The sequence below is a fragment of the Mobula hypostoma genome, chromosome 18 (genome assembly GCF_963921235.1).
Source record: "Mobula hypostoma chromosome 18, sMobHyp1.1, whole genome shotgun sequence".
Taxonomy (NCBI): Eukaryota; Metazoa; Chordata; class Chondrichthyes; order Myliobatiformes; family Myliobatidae; genus Mobula; species Mobula hypostoma.
This window is the reverse complement of record NC_086114.1, coordinates 68,017,828-68,031,053: the sequence shown is the minus strand read 5'-3', so window position 1 is coordinate 68,031,053 and position 13,226 is coordinate 68,017,828. Positions and strand designations below refer to the sequence as shown.

At 47.4% G+C, this 13,226-nt stretch overlaps 1 protein-coding gene across 1 annotated transcript in view; it reads left to right on the top strand.

The window, feature by feature from the left end:
* LOC134358616 (chondroitin sulfate proteoglycan 4-like) overlaps positions 1–13,226 on the top strand; it is a 205,597-nt gene that overhangs the window by 91,519 nt on the left and 100,852 nt on the right. The window lies entirely within an intron of this gene.

Sequence of the window (13,226 nt, the reverse complement as noted above, 5' to 3'; positions counted from 1 at the left end):
CAGTTCTGAGGATAGTAATTAGCAGAAGGAAAGTTGGAATTATTTGCTTAGGTTTTTTATATATAATTGAATTGCTGCCACCATGTGGACCTAATTAGATCTGTCTGGTTCAGATCCATGGTTAGTCTAAGAGTAGCTTATCACCAAAACCCCCAGCCTATAGATATTTTCAAGGTCTTTTATTTTAAATTGCATCCTGTTTAAACGATTGAGGAAGGCCCTGGGGTAACAATAAATGAAACCGTACCGGTCACAGCAGCCCTGAGCTAACAGACCCCCCACTCGTTCACCGAATCAGTTTTGATTATCCTCAACCTATTGGAATATCAAGACAGAGAAAATTGATAAGGATGTTGCTGGGGTTTGAGGACCTGAGTTATAGGGAAGGGCTGAACAGGTTGGGACTTCATTCCCTGGAGCGTAGGAGAATGAGGGGAGATTTGATAGAGATACAGTATACAAAATTATGGAGGGTATAGACAGGGTAAATGCTAGCGGGCTTTTTCCACTGAGGTTGGGTGAGTCTAGAACTAAGGGTTATGGGTTATGGGTGAAAGGTGAAATGTTTAAGGGGATATGAGGGGGAAGTTCTTCACTGAGAGGGTGGTGAGACTGTGGAACGAGCTGCCAGCACATGTGGTGCATACGATTTTGATTTCAATTAAGTTTGAATAGGTACGTGGATAGAAGGGGTGCAGGTTGATGGGACTAGGCAGGTGAATAGTTCAGCATGAATTAGAAGGGCTGAAGGGCCTATTTCTGTGCTGTAGTGTTCAATGACTATGACTCTATAACAGTTTCATGGAAGCATGACTTGAGCTGGTGAGTGCCTTTGCTTATTTGATGGCAGTGAGCCCCACTGTATACGCAGAAGGAATGGTGCTGACAATCTGTGCATTACTCAATTCATCATATGGAAGAGATTTGAAAACATGAACAGCTGGGGAATTACATAGAAACATAGAAAAAACCTACAGCACAATTCAGGCCCTTCAGCCTGCAAAGCTGTGCCAAACATGTCCTTACCTTACAGATTGCCTATGGTTATCCATAGCCCTCTATTTTTCTAAGCTCCGTGTACCTAACCAAGAGTCTCTTAAAAGACCCTATCGTATCCGCCTCCACCACCACCGCTGGCAGCCCATTCCACGCACTCACCACTCTCTGCGCAAAAAAAAACTTACCCCTGACATCTCCACTGTACCTACTTCCAAGTGTCTTAAAACTGTGCCCTCTCATCTTAGCCATTTCAGCCCTGGGAAAAAGCCTCTGACTATCCACATGATCAACGCCTCTCATCATCTTATACACCTTTATCAGCTCACCTCTCATCCTCCATCGCTCCAAGGAGAAAAGGCCAAGTTCACTCAACCTATTCTCATAAGGCATGCCCCCCAATCTAGGCAACATCCTTGTAAATCTCCTCTGCACCCTTTCTATGGTTTCCACATCCTTCCTATAGTGAGGTGACCAGAACTGAGCACAGTACTCCAAGTGGGGTCTGACCTGGGTCCTATATGGCTGCAACGTTACCTCTCAGCTCTTAAACTCAATCCTATGGTTGATAAGGGCCAATGCACCGTATGCTTTCCTAATCACAGAATCAACCTGCGCAGCAGCTTTGAGAGTCCTATGGACTTGGACCCCAAGATCCCTCTGATCCTCCACACTGCCAAGAGTCTTACTACATTCTGCCATCATATTTGACTGACCAAAATGAACCACCTCACATTTACCTGGGCTGAACTCCATCTGCCACTTCTCAGCCCAGTTTTGTATCCTATCAATGTCCCTCTGTAACCTTTAACAGCCCTCCACACTATCCACAACAGCCACAACCTTTGTGTCATTCGACAAGTTTACTAACCCATCCCTCCACCTCCTCATCCAGGTCATTTACAAAAATCACGAAGAGTAGGGGCCCCAGAACAGATCCCTGAGGCACACCACTGGTCACCGGCCTCCATGCAAAATATGACCTGTCTACAAGCACTCTTTGCCTTCTGTGGGCAAGCCAGTTCTGGATCCACAAAGCAATGTCCCCTTGGATCCCATGCCTCCTTACTTTCTCAATAAGCCTTGCATGGGATACCTTGTCAAATGCTTTGCTGAAATCCATATACACTACATCTACTGCTCTACCTTCATCAATGTGTTTAGTCACATCCTCAAAAAATTCAATCAGGCTCATAAGGCACAACCTGCCTTTGATAAAGCCATGCTGACTATTTCTAATCATATTATGCCTCTCCAAATGTTCATAAATCCTGCCTCTCAGGATCTTCTCCATCAACTTACCAACCACTGAAGGAAGACTCACTGGTCTATCATTCCTGGGCTATTTCTACTCCCTTTCTTGAATAAGGGAACAACATCTGCAACCCTCCAATCTTCCATAATCTCTCCCGTCCCCACTGATGATGCAAAGATCATCACCAGAGGCTCTGCAATCTCCTCCCTCGATTCCCACAGTAGCCTAGAGTACATCTTGTCCGGTCCAGGTGACTTATCCAACTTGATGCTTTCCAAAAGCTCCAGCACATCTTTTCTTAATATCAACATGCTCAAGCTTTCCAGTCTGCTGTAAGTCACCCCCACAATTGCCAAGGTTCTCTTCCGTAGTGAATACTGAAGCAAAGTATTCATTAAGTACCTCTGCTATCTCCTCCAGTTCCATACACACTTTTCCACTGTCACACTTGATTGGTCCTATTCGCTCATGTCCTCTTGCTTTTCACATACTTGTAGAATGCCTTGGGGTTTTCCTTAATCCACCCACCAAGGCCTTCTCATGGATGTTCTGGCTCTCCTAATTTCATTCTTAAGTTCCTTCCTGCTAGCCTTATAATCTTCTCGATCTCTATCATTACCTAGTTTTTTGAACCTTTTGTAAGCTTTTCTTTTCTTCTTGACTAGATTTACAATGGCCTTTGTACACCATGGTTCCTGTACACTACCATCCTTTCGCTCTCTCATTGGAACGTACCTATGCAGAACTCCATGCAAATATCCCCTGAATATTTGCCACATTATCTTGCATACATTTCCCTGAGAACATCTGTTCCCAATTTATGCTTCCAAGTTCCTGCCTGATAGCCTCATATTCAGAGGGTGGTAAATCTGTGGAATTTGTTGCCACGAGCGGCTGTGGAGGCCAAGTCATTGAGCTCATTTAAGGCAGAGATAGATAGGCTCTTGATTAGCCAGGGCATCAAAGGGGAGTGGAGATGACTGGATGAAGTGGATCAGTCCATGATTGAATGGCGGAGAGGACTCGATGGGCTGAATGGCCTAATTCTGCTCCTAAATTTTATGGACTTAGACAATTACTCACATGACTTAGAGAATTATTGAATTGAATTGACTTTATTACTTCCATCATACATATACATGGAGTAAAAATCTTTATGTTATGTCTCCATCTAAATGTGCAATATGCAATTTATAGTAATTTATAATAAATAGTATGTACAACAGGACAGTCAATATAATACAGAAATACAATTGTATCAGTATGAATTAATCAGTCTGATGTCCTGGTGGAAGATGCTGTCCCGAAACCTGTTGGAACTGGCCTTTTTGCTGCTGTACCATTTCCCGAAAGGTAGCAGCTAGAACAGTTTGTGGTTGGGGTGACTTGGGTCCCCAATGATCCTTCGGGCCCTTTTTACACACCTGTCTCTGTAAATGTTCTGAAACATGGGAAGTTCACATCCACAGATGTGCTGGGCTATCCACACCACTCTCTGCAGAGTCCTGCGATTAAAGGAGGTACAGTTCCCATACCAGGCAATGATGCAGCCAGTCAGGATGCTGTCAGTTGTGCTCCTGTACAAAGTTCTTAAGATTCAGACAACTCTTTACATAGCAATAAATTTGTTTTGATTTTGATAACAGCAATGACCACACTTCACAAATAACTTGTAGTTTGAGAAAATGCGTTGCTATTATAAAACATTACATTAATTTAATCTCTTTTGTACTTTGACTGCCACATTGAAATCGTCTTTGTGGAAATTTAAAAAAGTATTGCCTATTTTGGATAATGCAATGAAATAACATTCTTCTGTGGTTAAAATTAGATCAACAATAGAACAATTTGTGTGTGCCCTAATACCACAGCAGTTAGTGTGACACTTTTACAGCTCAGAGTGTTCTGCAGTTCAGAGTTCAATCCCAGCACCGTCTGTAAGGACGTGTTTTCCCTGTGGGATATGGTGCTTGGGGGTGTGAATCAGTGTTTGCTGGGGAGGGGGGATGAGGCTAAGGGCATCGCTGGGGGAGTAGGTCAGTGTGTTGCTGGGGGAGTGTGTGGATCGGTGTGTTATTGGGGTGTGTGGATCAGAGTGTTGTTGGGGTGTGTGTGGAACAGTGTGTTGTTGGGGTGTGTGTGGCTCAGTGTGTTGTTGGGGTGTGTGTGGATCAGTGTTTTGGTGTGTGTGGATCAATGTGTTGTTGGGGTGTGTGTGGATCAGTGTGTTGGGGTGTGTGTGGATCAGTGTGTTGTTGGGGTGTGTGTGGATCAGTGTGTTGTTGGGGTGTGTGTGGTTCAGTGTGTTGGGGTGTGTGTGGATCAGTGTGTTGTTGGGGTGTGTGTGGATCAGTGTGTTGTTGGGGTGTGTGTGGCTCAGTGGGTTGTTGGGGTCTGTCTGTATCAGTGTGTTGTTGGGGTATATGTGGCTCAGTGTGTTGTTGGGGTGTCTGTCATTCAATGTGTTGCTGGGGGTGTGTTTGGATCAGTGTGTTGTTGGGGTGTGTTGGGATTTGTGTGTGTCAGTGTGTTGTTGGTGTGTATGTGGTTCAGTGTGTTGTTGGGGTGTCTGTCATTCAGTGCGTTGCTGGGGGTGTGTGTGGATCAGTGTGTTGTTGGGGTGTGTGTGATCAGTATGTAGTTGGTGTGCGTGTTGTTCAGTGTGTCATTGGGGTGTGTGTGGATCAGTGTGTTGTTGGGGTGTGTGTTGTTCAGTGTGTTGTTGGGGTGTGTGTGGATCAGTGTGTTGTTGGGGTGTGTGTTGTTCAGTGTGTTGTTGGGGTGTAGTTTAGTGTGTTGTTCGGATGTGGTTCAGTGTGTTGTTCGGGTGTGGTTCAGTGTGTTCTTGGGGTGTGTGTGGTTCAGTGTGTTGTTGGGGTGTGTATCATTCAGTTCGTTGCTAGGGGTGTGTGTTGATCAGTGTGTTGTTGGGGTGTGTTGGGATCTGTGTGGTTCAATGTGTTGTTGGGGTGTATGTGGCTCAGTGTGTTGTTGGGGTGTATGTGGCTCAGTGTGTTGTTGGGGTGTCTGTCATTCAGTGCGTTGCTGGGGCTGTGTGTGGATCAGTGTGTTTTTGGGGTGTGTGTTGTTTAGTGTATAGTTGGGGTGTGTATGGCTCAGTATGTAGTTGGAGTGCGTGTTGTTCAGTGTGTCATTGGGGTGTGTGTGGCTCAGTGTGTTGTTGGGGTGTGTGGATCAGTGTGTTGGGGTGTGGATAAGTGTGTTGTTGGGTGTGTGTGTGGATCAGTGTGTTGTTGGGGTGTCTGTCATTCAGTGCGTTGCTGGGGGTGTGTGTGGATCAGTGTGTTGTTGGGGTGTGTTGGGATCTGTGTGGTTCAGTGTGTTGTTGGGGAGTATGTGGCTCAGTGTGTTGTTGGGGTGTGTTGTTCAGTGTGTGGTTGGGGTGTCTGTCATTCAGTGCGTTGCTGGGGGTGTGTGTGGATCAGTGGGTTGTTGGGGTGTGTGTGGATCAGTGTGTTTTTGGGGTGTGTGGTTCAGTGTGTTGTTGGGGTGTGTGTGTGGATCAGTGTGTTGTTGAGGTGTGTGTGGATCAGTGTGTTGTTGGGGTGTGTGTGGATCAGTGTGTTGTTGAGTGTGTGTGTGGATCAGTGTGTTGGGGTGTGTGTTGCTCAGTGTGTTGTTGGGGTGTGGTTCAGTGTGTTGTTCGGGTGTGGTTCAGTGTGTTCTTGGGGTGTGTGTGGATCAGTGTGTTGTTGGGGTGTGTATCATTCAGTTCATTGCTGGGGGTGTGTGTGGATCAGTGTGTTGTAGGGGTGTGCGGATAAGTGTGTTGTTGGGGTATGTGTGGTTCAGTGTGTTGTTGGGGTGTGTGAGGATCAGTGTGTTGTTGGTGTGTGTGTGGCTCAGTGTGTTGTTGGGGTGTGGTTCAATGTGTTGTTGGGGTGTGGATCAGTGTGTTGTTGGTGTGTGTGTGGATCAGTGTGTTGTTGAGGTGTGTGTGGATCAGTGTGTTGTTGGGGTGTGTGTGTGGATCAGTGTGTTGTTGGTGTGTGTGGATCAGTGTGTTGTTGGGGTGTGGATCAGTGTGTTGTTGGTGTGTGTGTGGCTCAGTGTGTTGTTGGGGTGTGTGTGTGGATCAGTGTGTTGTTGGGGTGTGGATCAGTGTGTTGTTGGTGTGTGTGTGGATCAGTGTGTTGTTGGGGTGTGTGTGGATCAGTGTGTTGTTGGGGTGTGTGTGTGGATCAGTGTGTTGTTGGGGTGTGTGCGGATCAGTGTGTTGTTGAGGTGTGTGTGGATCAGTGTGTTGTTGGGGTGTGTGTGTGGCTGAGTGTGTTGTTGGGGTGTGGATCAGTGTGTTGTTGAGGTGTGTGTGGATCAGTGGGTTGTTGGGGTGTGTGTGGATCAGTGTGTTGTTGGAGTGTGTGTGGATCAGTGTTGTTGGGGTGTGGATCAGTGTGTTGTTGGGGTGTGTGTGGATCAGTGTGTTGTTGGAGTGTGTGTGGTTCAGTGTGTTGTTGGGGTGTGTGTGGATCACTGTGTTGTTGGGGTTTGTGTGGATCAGTGTGTTGTTGGGGTGTGTGTGGATCAGTGTGTTGTTGGGGTGTGTGTGGTTCAGTGTGTTGTTGGGGTGTGTGTGGATCAGTGTGTTGTTGGAATGTGTGTGGATCAGTGTGTTGTTGGGGTGTGTGTGGATCAGTGTGTTGTTGGGGTGTGTGTTTGGATTAGTGTTTTGTTGGTGTGTGTGTGGATCAGTGTGTTGTTGGGGTGTGTGTGTGGATCAGTGTGTTGTTGGTGTCTGTGGATCAGTGTGTTGTTGGGGTGTGGATCAGTGTGTTGTTGGAGTGTGTGTGGATCAGTGTTGTTGGGGTGTGGATCAGTGTGTTGTTGGGGTGTGTGTGGATCAGTGTGTTGTTGGAGTGTGTGTGGTTCAGTGTGTTGTTGGGGTGTGTGTGGATCACTGTGTTGTTGGGGTGTGTGTGGATCAGTGTGTTGTTGGTGTGTGTGTGGTTCAGTGTGTTGTTGGGGTGTGTGTGGATCAGTGTGTTGTTGGAATGTGTGTGGATCAGTGTGTTGTTGGGGTGTGTGTTTGGATTAGTGTTTTGTTGGAGTGTGTGTGGATCAGTGCGTTGTTGGGGTGTGTGTGGATCAGTGTGTTGTTGGGGTGTGTGTGGATCAGTGTGTTGTTGGGGTGTGTGTGGCTCAGTGTGTTGTTGAGGTGTGTGTGGATCAGTGTGTTGTTGGGGTGTGTGTGTGGATCAGTGTGTTGTTGAGGTGTGTGTGGATCAGTGTGTTGTTGGGGTGTGTGTGGATCAGTGTGTTGTTGAGTGTGTGTGTGGATCAGTGTGTTGGGGTGTGTGTTGCTCAGTGTGTTGTTGGGGTGTGGTTCAGTGTGTTGTTCGGGTGTGGTTCAGTGTGTTCTTGGGGTGTGTGTGGATCAGTGTGTTGTTGGGGTGTGTATCATTCAGTTCATTGCTGGGGGTGTGTGTGGATCAGTGTGTTGTAGGGGTGTGCGGATAAGTGTGTTGTTGGGGTATGTGTGGTTCACTGTGTTGTTGGGGTGTGTGAGGATCAGTGTGTTGTTGGTGTGTGTGTGGCTCAGTGTGTTGTTGGGGTGTGGTTCAATGTGTTGTTGGGGTGTGGATCAGTGTGTTGTTGGTGTGTGTGTGGATCAGTGTGTTGTTGAGGTGTGTGTGGATCAGTGTGTTGTTGGGGTGTGTGTGTGGATCAGTGTGTTGTTGGTGTGTGTGGATCAGTGTGTTGTTGGGGTGTGGATCAGTGTGTTGTTGGTGTGTGTGTGGCTCAGTGTGTTGTTGGGGTGTGTGTGTGGATCAGTGTGTTGTTGGGGTGTGGATCAGTGTGTTGTTGGTGTGTGTGTGGATCAGTGTGTTGTTGGGGTGTGTGTGTGTCAGTGTGTTGTTGGGGTGTGTGTGTGGATCAGTGTGTTGTTGGGGTGTGTGCGGATCAGTGTGTTGTTGAGGTGTGTGTGGATCAGTGTGTTGTTGGGGTGTGTGTGTGGCTGAGTGTGTTGTTGGGGTGTGGATCAGTGTGTTGTTGAGGTGTGTGTGGATCAGTGGGTTGTTGGGGTGTGTGTGGATCAGTGTGTTGTTGGAGTGTGTGTGGATCAGTGTTGTTGGGGTGTGGATCAGTGTGTTGTTGGGGTGTGTGTGGATCAGTGTGTTGTTGGAGTGTGTGTGGTTCAGTGTGTTGTTGGGGTGTGTGTGGATCACTGTGTTGTTGGGGTTTGTGTGGATCAGTGTGTTGTTGGGGTGTGTGTGGATCAGTGTGTTGTTGGGGTGTGTGTGGTTCAGTGTGTTGTTGGGGTGTGTGTGGATCAGTGTGTTGTTGGAATGTGTGTGGATCAGTGTGTTGTTGGGGTGTGTGTGGATCAGTGTGTTGTTGGGGTGTGTGTTTGGATTAGTGTTTTGTTGGTGTGTGTGTGGATCAGTGTGTTGTTGGGGTGTGTGTGTGGATCAGTGTGTTGTTGGTGTCTGTGGATCAGTGTGTTGTTGGGGTGTGGATCAGTGTGTTGTTGGAGTGTGTGTGGATCAGTGTTGTTGGGGTGTGGATCAGTGTGTTGTTGGGGTGTGTGTGGATCAGTGTGTTGTTGGAGTGTGTGTGGTTCAGTGTGTTGTTGGGGTGTGTGTGGATCACTGTGTTGTTGGGGTGTGTGTGGATCAGTGTGTTGTTGGTGTGTGTGTGGTTCAGTGTGTTGTTGGGGTGTGTGTGGATCAGTGTGTTGTTGGAATGTGTGTGGATCAGTGTGTTGTTGGGGTGTGTGTTTGGATTAGTGTTTTGTTGGAGTGTGTGTGGATCAGTGCGTTGTTGGGGTGTGTGTGGATCAGTGTGTTGTTGGGGTGTGTGTGGCTCAGTGTGTTGTTGAGGTGTGTGTGGATCAGTGTGTTGTTGGGGTGTGTGTGTGGCTCAGTGTGTTGTTGGAGTGTGTGTGGATCAGTGTGTTGTTGGGGTGTGTGTGGTTCAGTGTGTTGTTGGGGTGTGTGTGTGGATCAGTGTCTTGTTGGGGTGTGTGTGGCTCAGTGTGTTGTTGAGGTGTGTGTGGATCAGTGTGTTGTTGGGGTGTGTGTGTGGCTCAGTGTGTTGTTGGAGTGTGGTTCAATGTGTTGTTGGGGTGTGGATCAGTGTGTTGTTGGGGTGTGTGTGGATCAGTGTGTTGTTGGAGTGTGTGTGGATCAGTGTGTTGTTGGGGTGTGTGTGGATCAGTGTGTTGTTGGGGTGTGGTTCAGTGTGTTGTTGGGGTGTGGATCAGTGTGTTGTTGGGGTGTGTGTGGATCAGTGTGTTGTTGGGGTGTGTGTGGATCAGTGTGTTGTTGGAGTGTGTGTGGATCAGTGTGTTGTTGGGGTGTGTGTGGATCAGTGTGTTGTTGGGGTGTGGTTAAGTGTGTTGTTGGGGTGTGTGGTTTAGTGTGTTGTTGGGGTGTGTGTGGTTCAGCGTGTTGTTGGGGTGTTGATCAGTTTTTTTGTTGGGGTGTGTGTGTGGAGAAAGACTACAATGGCCATGAAGCCTTGCGCAGGCACTTGCCGATTATTTTTCTATAAATTGTTTTTGGCGATTCTGTTCGGGGGGTGGGGCTGTTAGTTTTGACCGGAATATCTGTGATAAGTGGCTAATACACTGAATTTCGTTTCTAAAAGGCTGTATCTAACAAATTTAATATTAAACACACAGCGCATATTTTCCTCGCATGTGTTACGTATCCCGTAACTGGGTTGCCAAACCAGCAGAAATGGACCACTTAGTTGGAGTCTGGATTACTGGAACTAAGAAAGATTTATTAAAGAAATAAGTAACACAGTACTCTAATCGTAAGGATATAAATGCAACAGGTTAGCAATGATAAAACACACGTACACAGAACTAGGATAATAGGAATCAATCAAGCTCTATCGCAGTCTAGGGGTAAAATGATCAGTCTCAAGTGTCGCAGAGTTCAGTTCAGCTGAGTACAGTTGTGCCATTGGAGAGAGAGAGAGAGAGAAGGATGATATGCAAATCGAATTCAGACAGACCTTGATGTTCTCCGCAGTTAGCTTTTGGGCGAGCCTTTTTTAATGTCTTCTGAGGTCATCGACTGTGACCCCTCGGTTCCGGATACGGTCGTTCTTCCACGGTGAACCCAGCATCCAGGCAAGGGTGGACACACACACCAGGTTCCCGCCGATCGTACCTTTTCACCCTGTGTGTCTATGGTCGGTCCTGCGACCAGACCTCCAAAACTCCCACCAACTTGTGGGGGCACACCGCACTTCCATGGTCTCGTTATCTCGTGATCTCGTGGTGTCTATCTTGCCTTAGTGAACCTGTTCCTTTTATCCCCCTGCTGGGGTATCACCTGTCCATCAAACTTCAAACAGTTCAGGTTCAAAGCAACCAGTCTGACAATACTCGGAACTGTGTCTCTTTTCATTAATCTCTCTCATCTCTCATTAACATTTCTGAATTCTGCTCCATTGTCTCACTTACCTCTCTCATTAGCATCAATCTTCTGATTACTTGGTTTTTCGTCACACATGAACATAGTGATAAGTCAATTATGAGGGGAGGACAGGGGAGCTTGAAGTAAGTATTGAACGAACTTCCAGTAGAAGTGTCAGAAGCAGGTTCGATATTCTCATTTAAAGTTAAATTGGATAGGTATATGGTCAGGAAAGTAATGGAGGGTTATGGGCTGAGTGCAGGTCGGTGGGACTAGGTGAGAGTAGTGTTCGGCACAGATGACAAGGGCAGAGATGGCCTGTTTCCGTGCTATAATTGTTATATGGTTATATAAGTCAATAGTATCATAACATTTTAAGTAATGTTTGGATATTAAACACAGAGCATATTTTCCCCGTATAAACATATAAAATCATTGCAACGCACCAATATCGCTGAATCAGTAGGAGCCCTGGGCTTGTTTTCCTGCAACAAGATGGTCCTATTGAGGAGTGATGGGAGACAGCGATACTCGAAGGGGGTTCCTTATGTCCAGTCTAATCCGCAAATTAGTTTTTGTTACATTCATTGCAGAGATACTTTGGAAATGGAAGCAATGTTTTCACTGCTTCCGTGGCTATCTCAGGATATTGAGCCTTGACTTTGATCCAGAATGCCGGCAGAGATGTTATGTCAAACAGACCTTTCAGCCCGCCGTTATTTGCAAGCTCGATGAGTTGATCTCCTTCCCGTGCTGACATGGACGACGCGTGGGTAATGACCTCGCATGCGTAATGGCTCAACAGTGGGCGTGACAGGGAATGAGGAAAGGTGCAGCTGACTCATATCACCAAATCATATCATTTCCTCGCGGCCCAGTAGCGCATGCTCTGCGGCCCGGTACCGGTCCGCGGACCAGTGGTTGGGGACCACTGGATTAGTGTGTTGTTGGGGTGTGTGTGGACCAGTGTGTTGTTGGAGTGTGTGTGGATAAGTGTGTTATTGGGGTGTGTTGGGATCTGTGTGGATCAGTGTGTTGTTGGGGTGTGTGTGGATCAGTGTGTTGTTGGTGTGTGTGTGGATCAGTGTGTTGTTGGGGTGTGTGTGTGGATTAGGGTGTTGTTGGCGTGTGTGTGGATCAGTGTGTTGTTGGGGTGTGTGTGGATCAGTGTGTTGTTGGAGTGTGTGTGGATCAGTGTGTTGTTGGGGTGTGTGTGTGGATTAGGGTGTTGTTGGCGTGTGTGTGGTTCAGTGTGTTGTTGGGGTGTGTGTGGATCAGTGTGTTGTTGGAGTGTGTGTGGATCAGTGTGTTGTTGGGGTGTGTGTGTGGATTAGTGTGTTGTTGGTGTGTGTGTGGATCAGTGGGTTGTTGGGGTGTGTGTGGATCAGTGTGTTGTTGGAGTGTGTGTGGATTAGTGTGTTGTTGGGGTGTGTGTGGATCAGTGTGTTTGTTGGGGTGTGTGTGTGGATTACTGTGTTGTTGGTGTGTGTGTGGTTCAGTGTGTTGTTGGGGTGTGTGTGTGGATCAGTGTGTTGTTGGGGTGTGTGTGGATCAGTGTGTTGTTGGGGTGTGTGTGTGGATTAGTGTGTTGTTGGGGTGTGTGTGGATCAGTGTGTTGTTGGGGTGTGGATCAGTGTGTTGTTGGGGTGTGTGTGTGGATCAGTGTGTTGTTGGGGTGTGTGTGGATCAGTGTGTTGTTGGTGTGTGTGTGGTTCAGTGTGTTGTTGGGGTGTGTGTGGATCAGTGTGTTGTTGGTGTGTGTGTGGATCAGTGTGTTGTTGGAGTGTGTGTGGTTCAGTGTGTTGTTGGGGTGTGTGTGGATCAGTGTGTTGTTGGGGTGTGTGTGTGGATTAGTGTGTTGTTGGGGTGTGTGTGGATCAGTGTGTTGTTGGGGTGTGTGTGTGGATTACTGTGTTGTTGGTGTGTGTGTGGTTCACTGTGTTGTTGGGGTGTGTGTGGATCAGTGTGTTGTTGGGGTGTGTGTGGACCAGTGTGTTGTTGGGGTGTGGATCAGTGTGTTGTTGGAATGTGTGTGGATCAGTGTGTTGTTGGGGTGTGTGTGGATCAGTGTGTTATTGGGCTGTGGTTCAGTGTGTTGTTGGGGTGTGTGTGGATCAGTGTGTTGTTGGGGTGTGGTTCAGTGTGTTGTTGGAGTGAGTGTGGTTCAGTGTGTTGTTGGGGTGTGTGTGTGGATCAGTGTATTGTTGGAGTGTGTGTGGATTAGTGTGTTGTTAGGGTGTGTGTGGATCAGTGTGTTGTTGGGGTGTGTGTGGATCAGTGTGTTGTTAGGGTGTGTGTGGATCAGTGTGTTGTTGGTGTGTGTGTGGTTCAGTGTTTTGCTGGGGTGTGTGTGGATCAGTGTGTTGTTGGAGTGTTTGTGGTTCAGTGTGTTGTTGGGGTGTGTGTGGATCAGTGTGTTGTTGGTGTGTGTGTGGTTCAGTGTGTTGTTGGAGTGTGTGAGGATCAGTGTGTTGTTGGGGTGTGTGTGGATCAGTGTGTTGTTGGTGTGTGTGTGGTTCAGTGTTTTGTTGGGGTGTGTGTGGATCAGTGTGTTGTTGGAGTGTGTGTGGATCAGTGTGTTG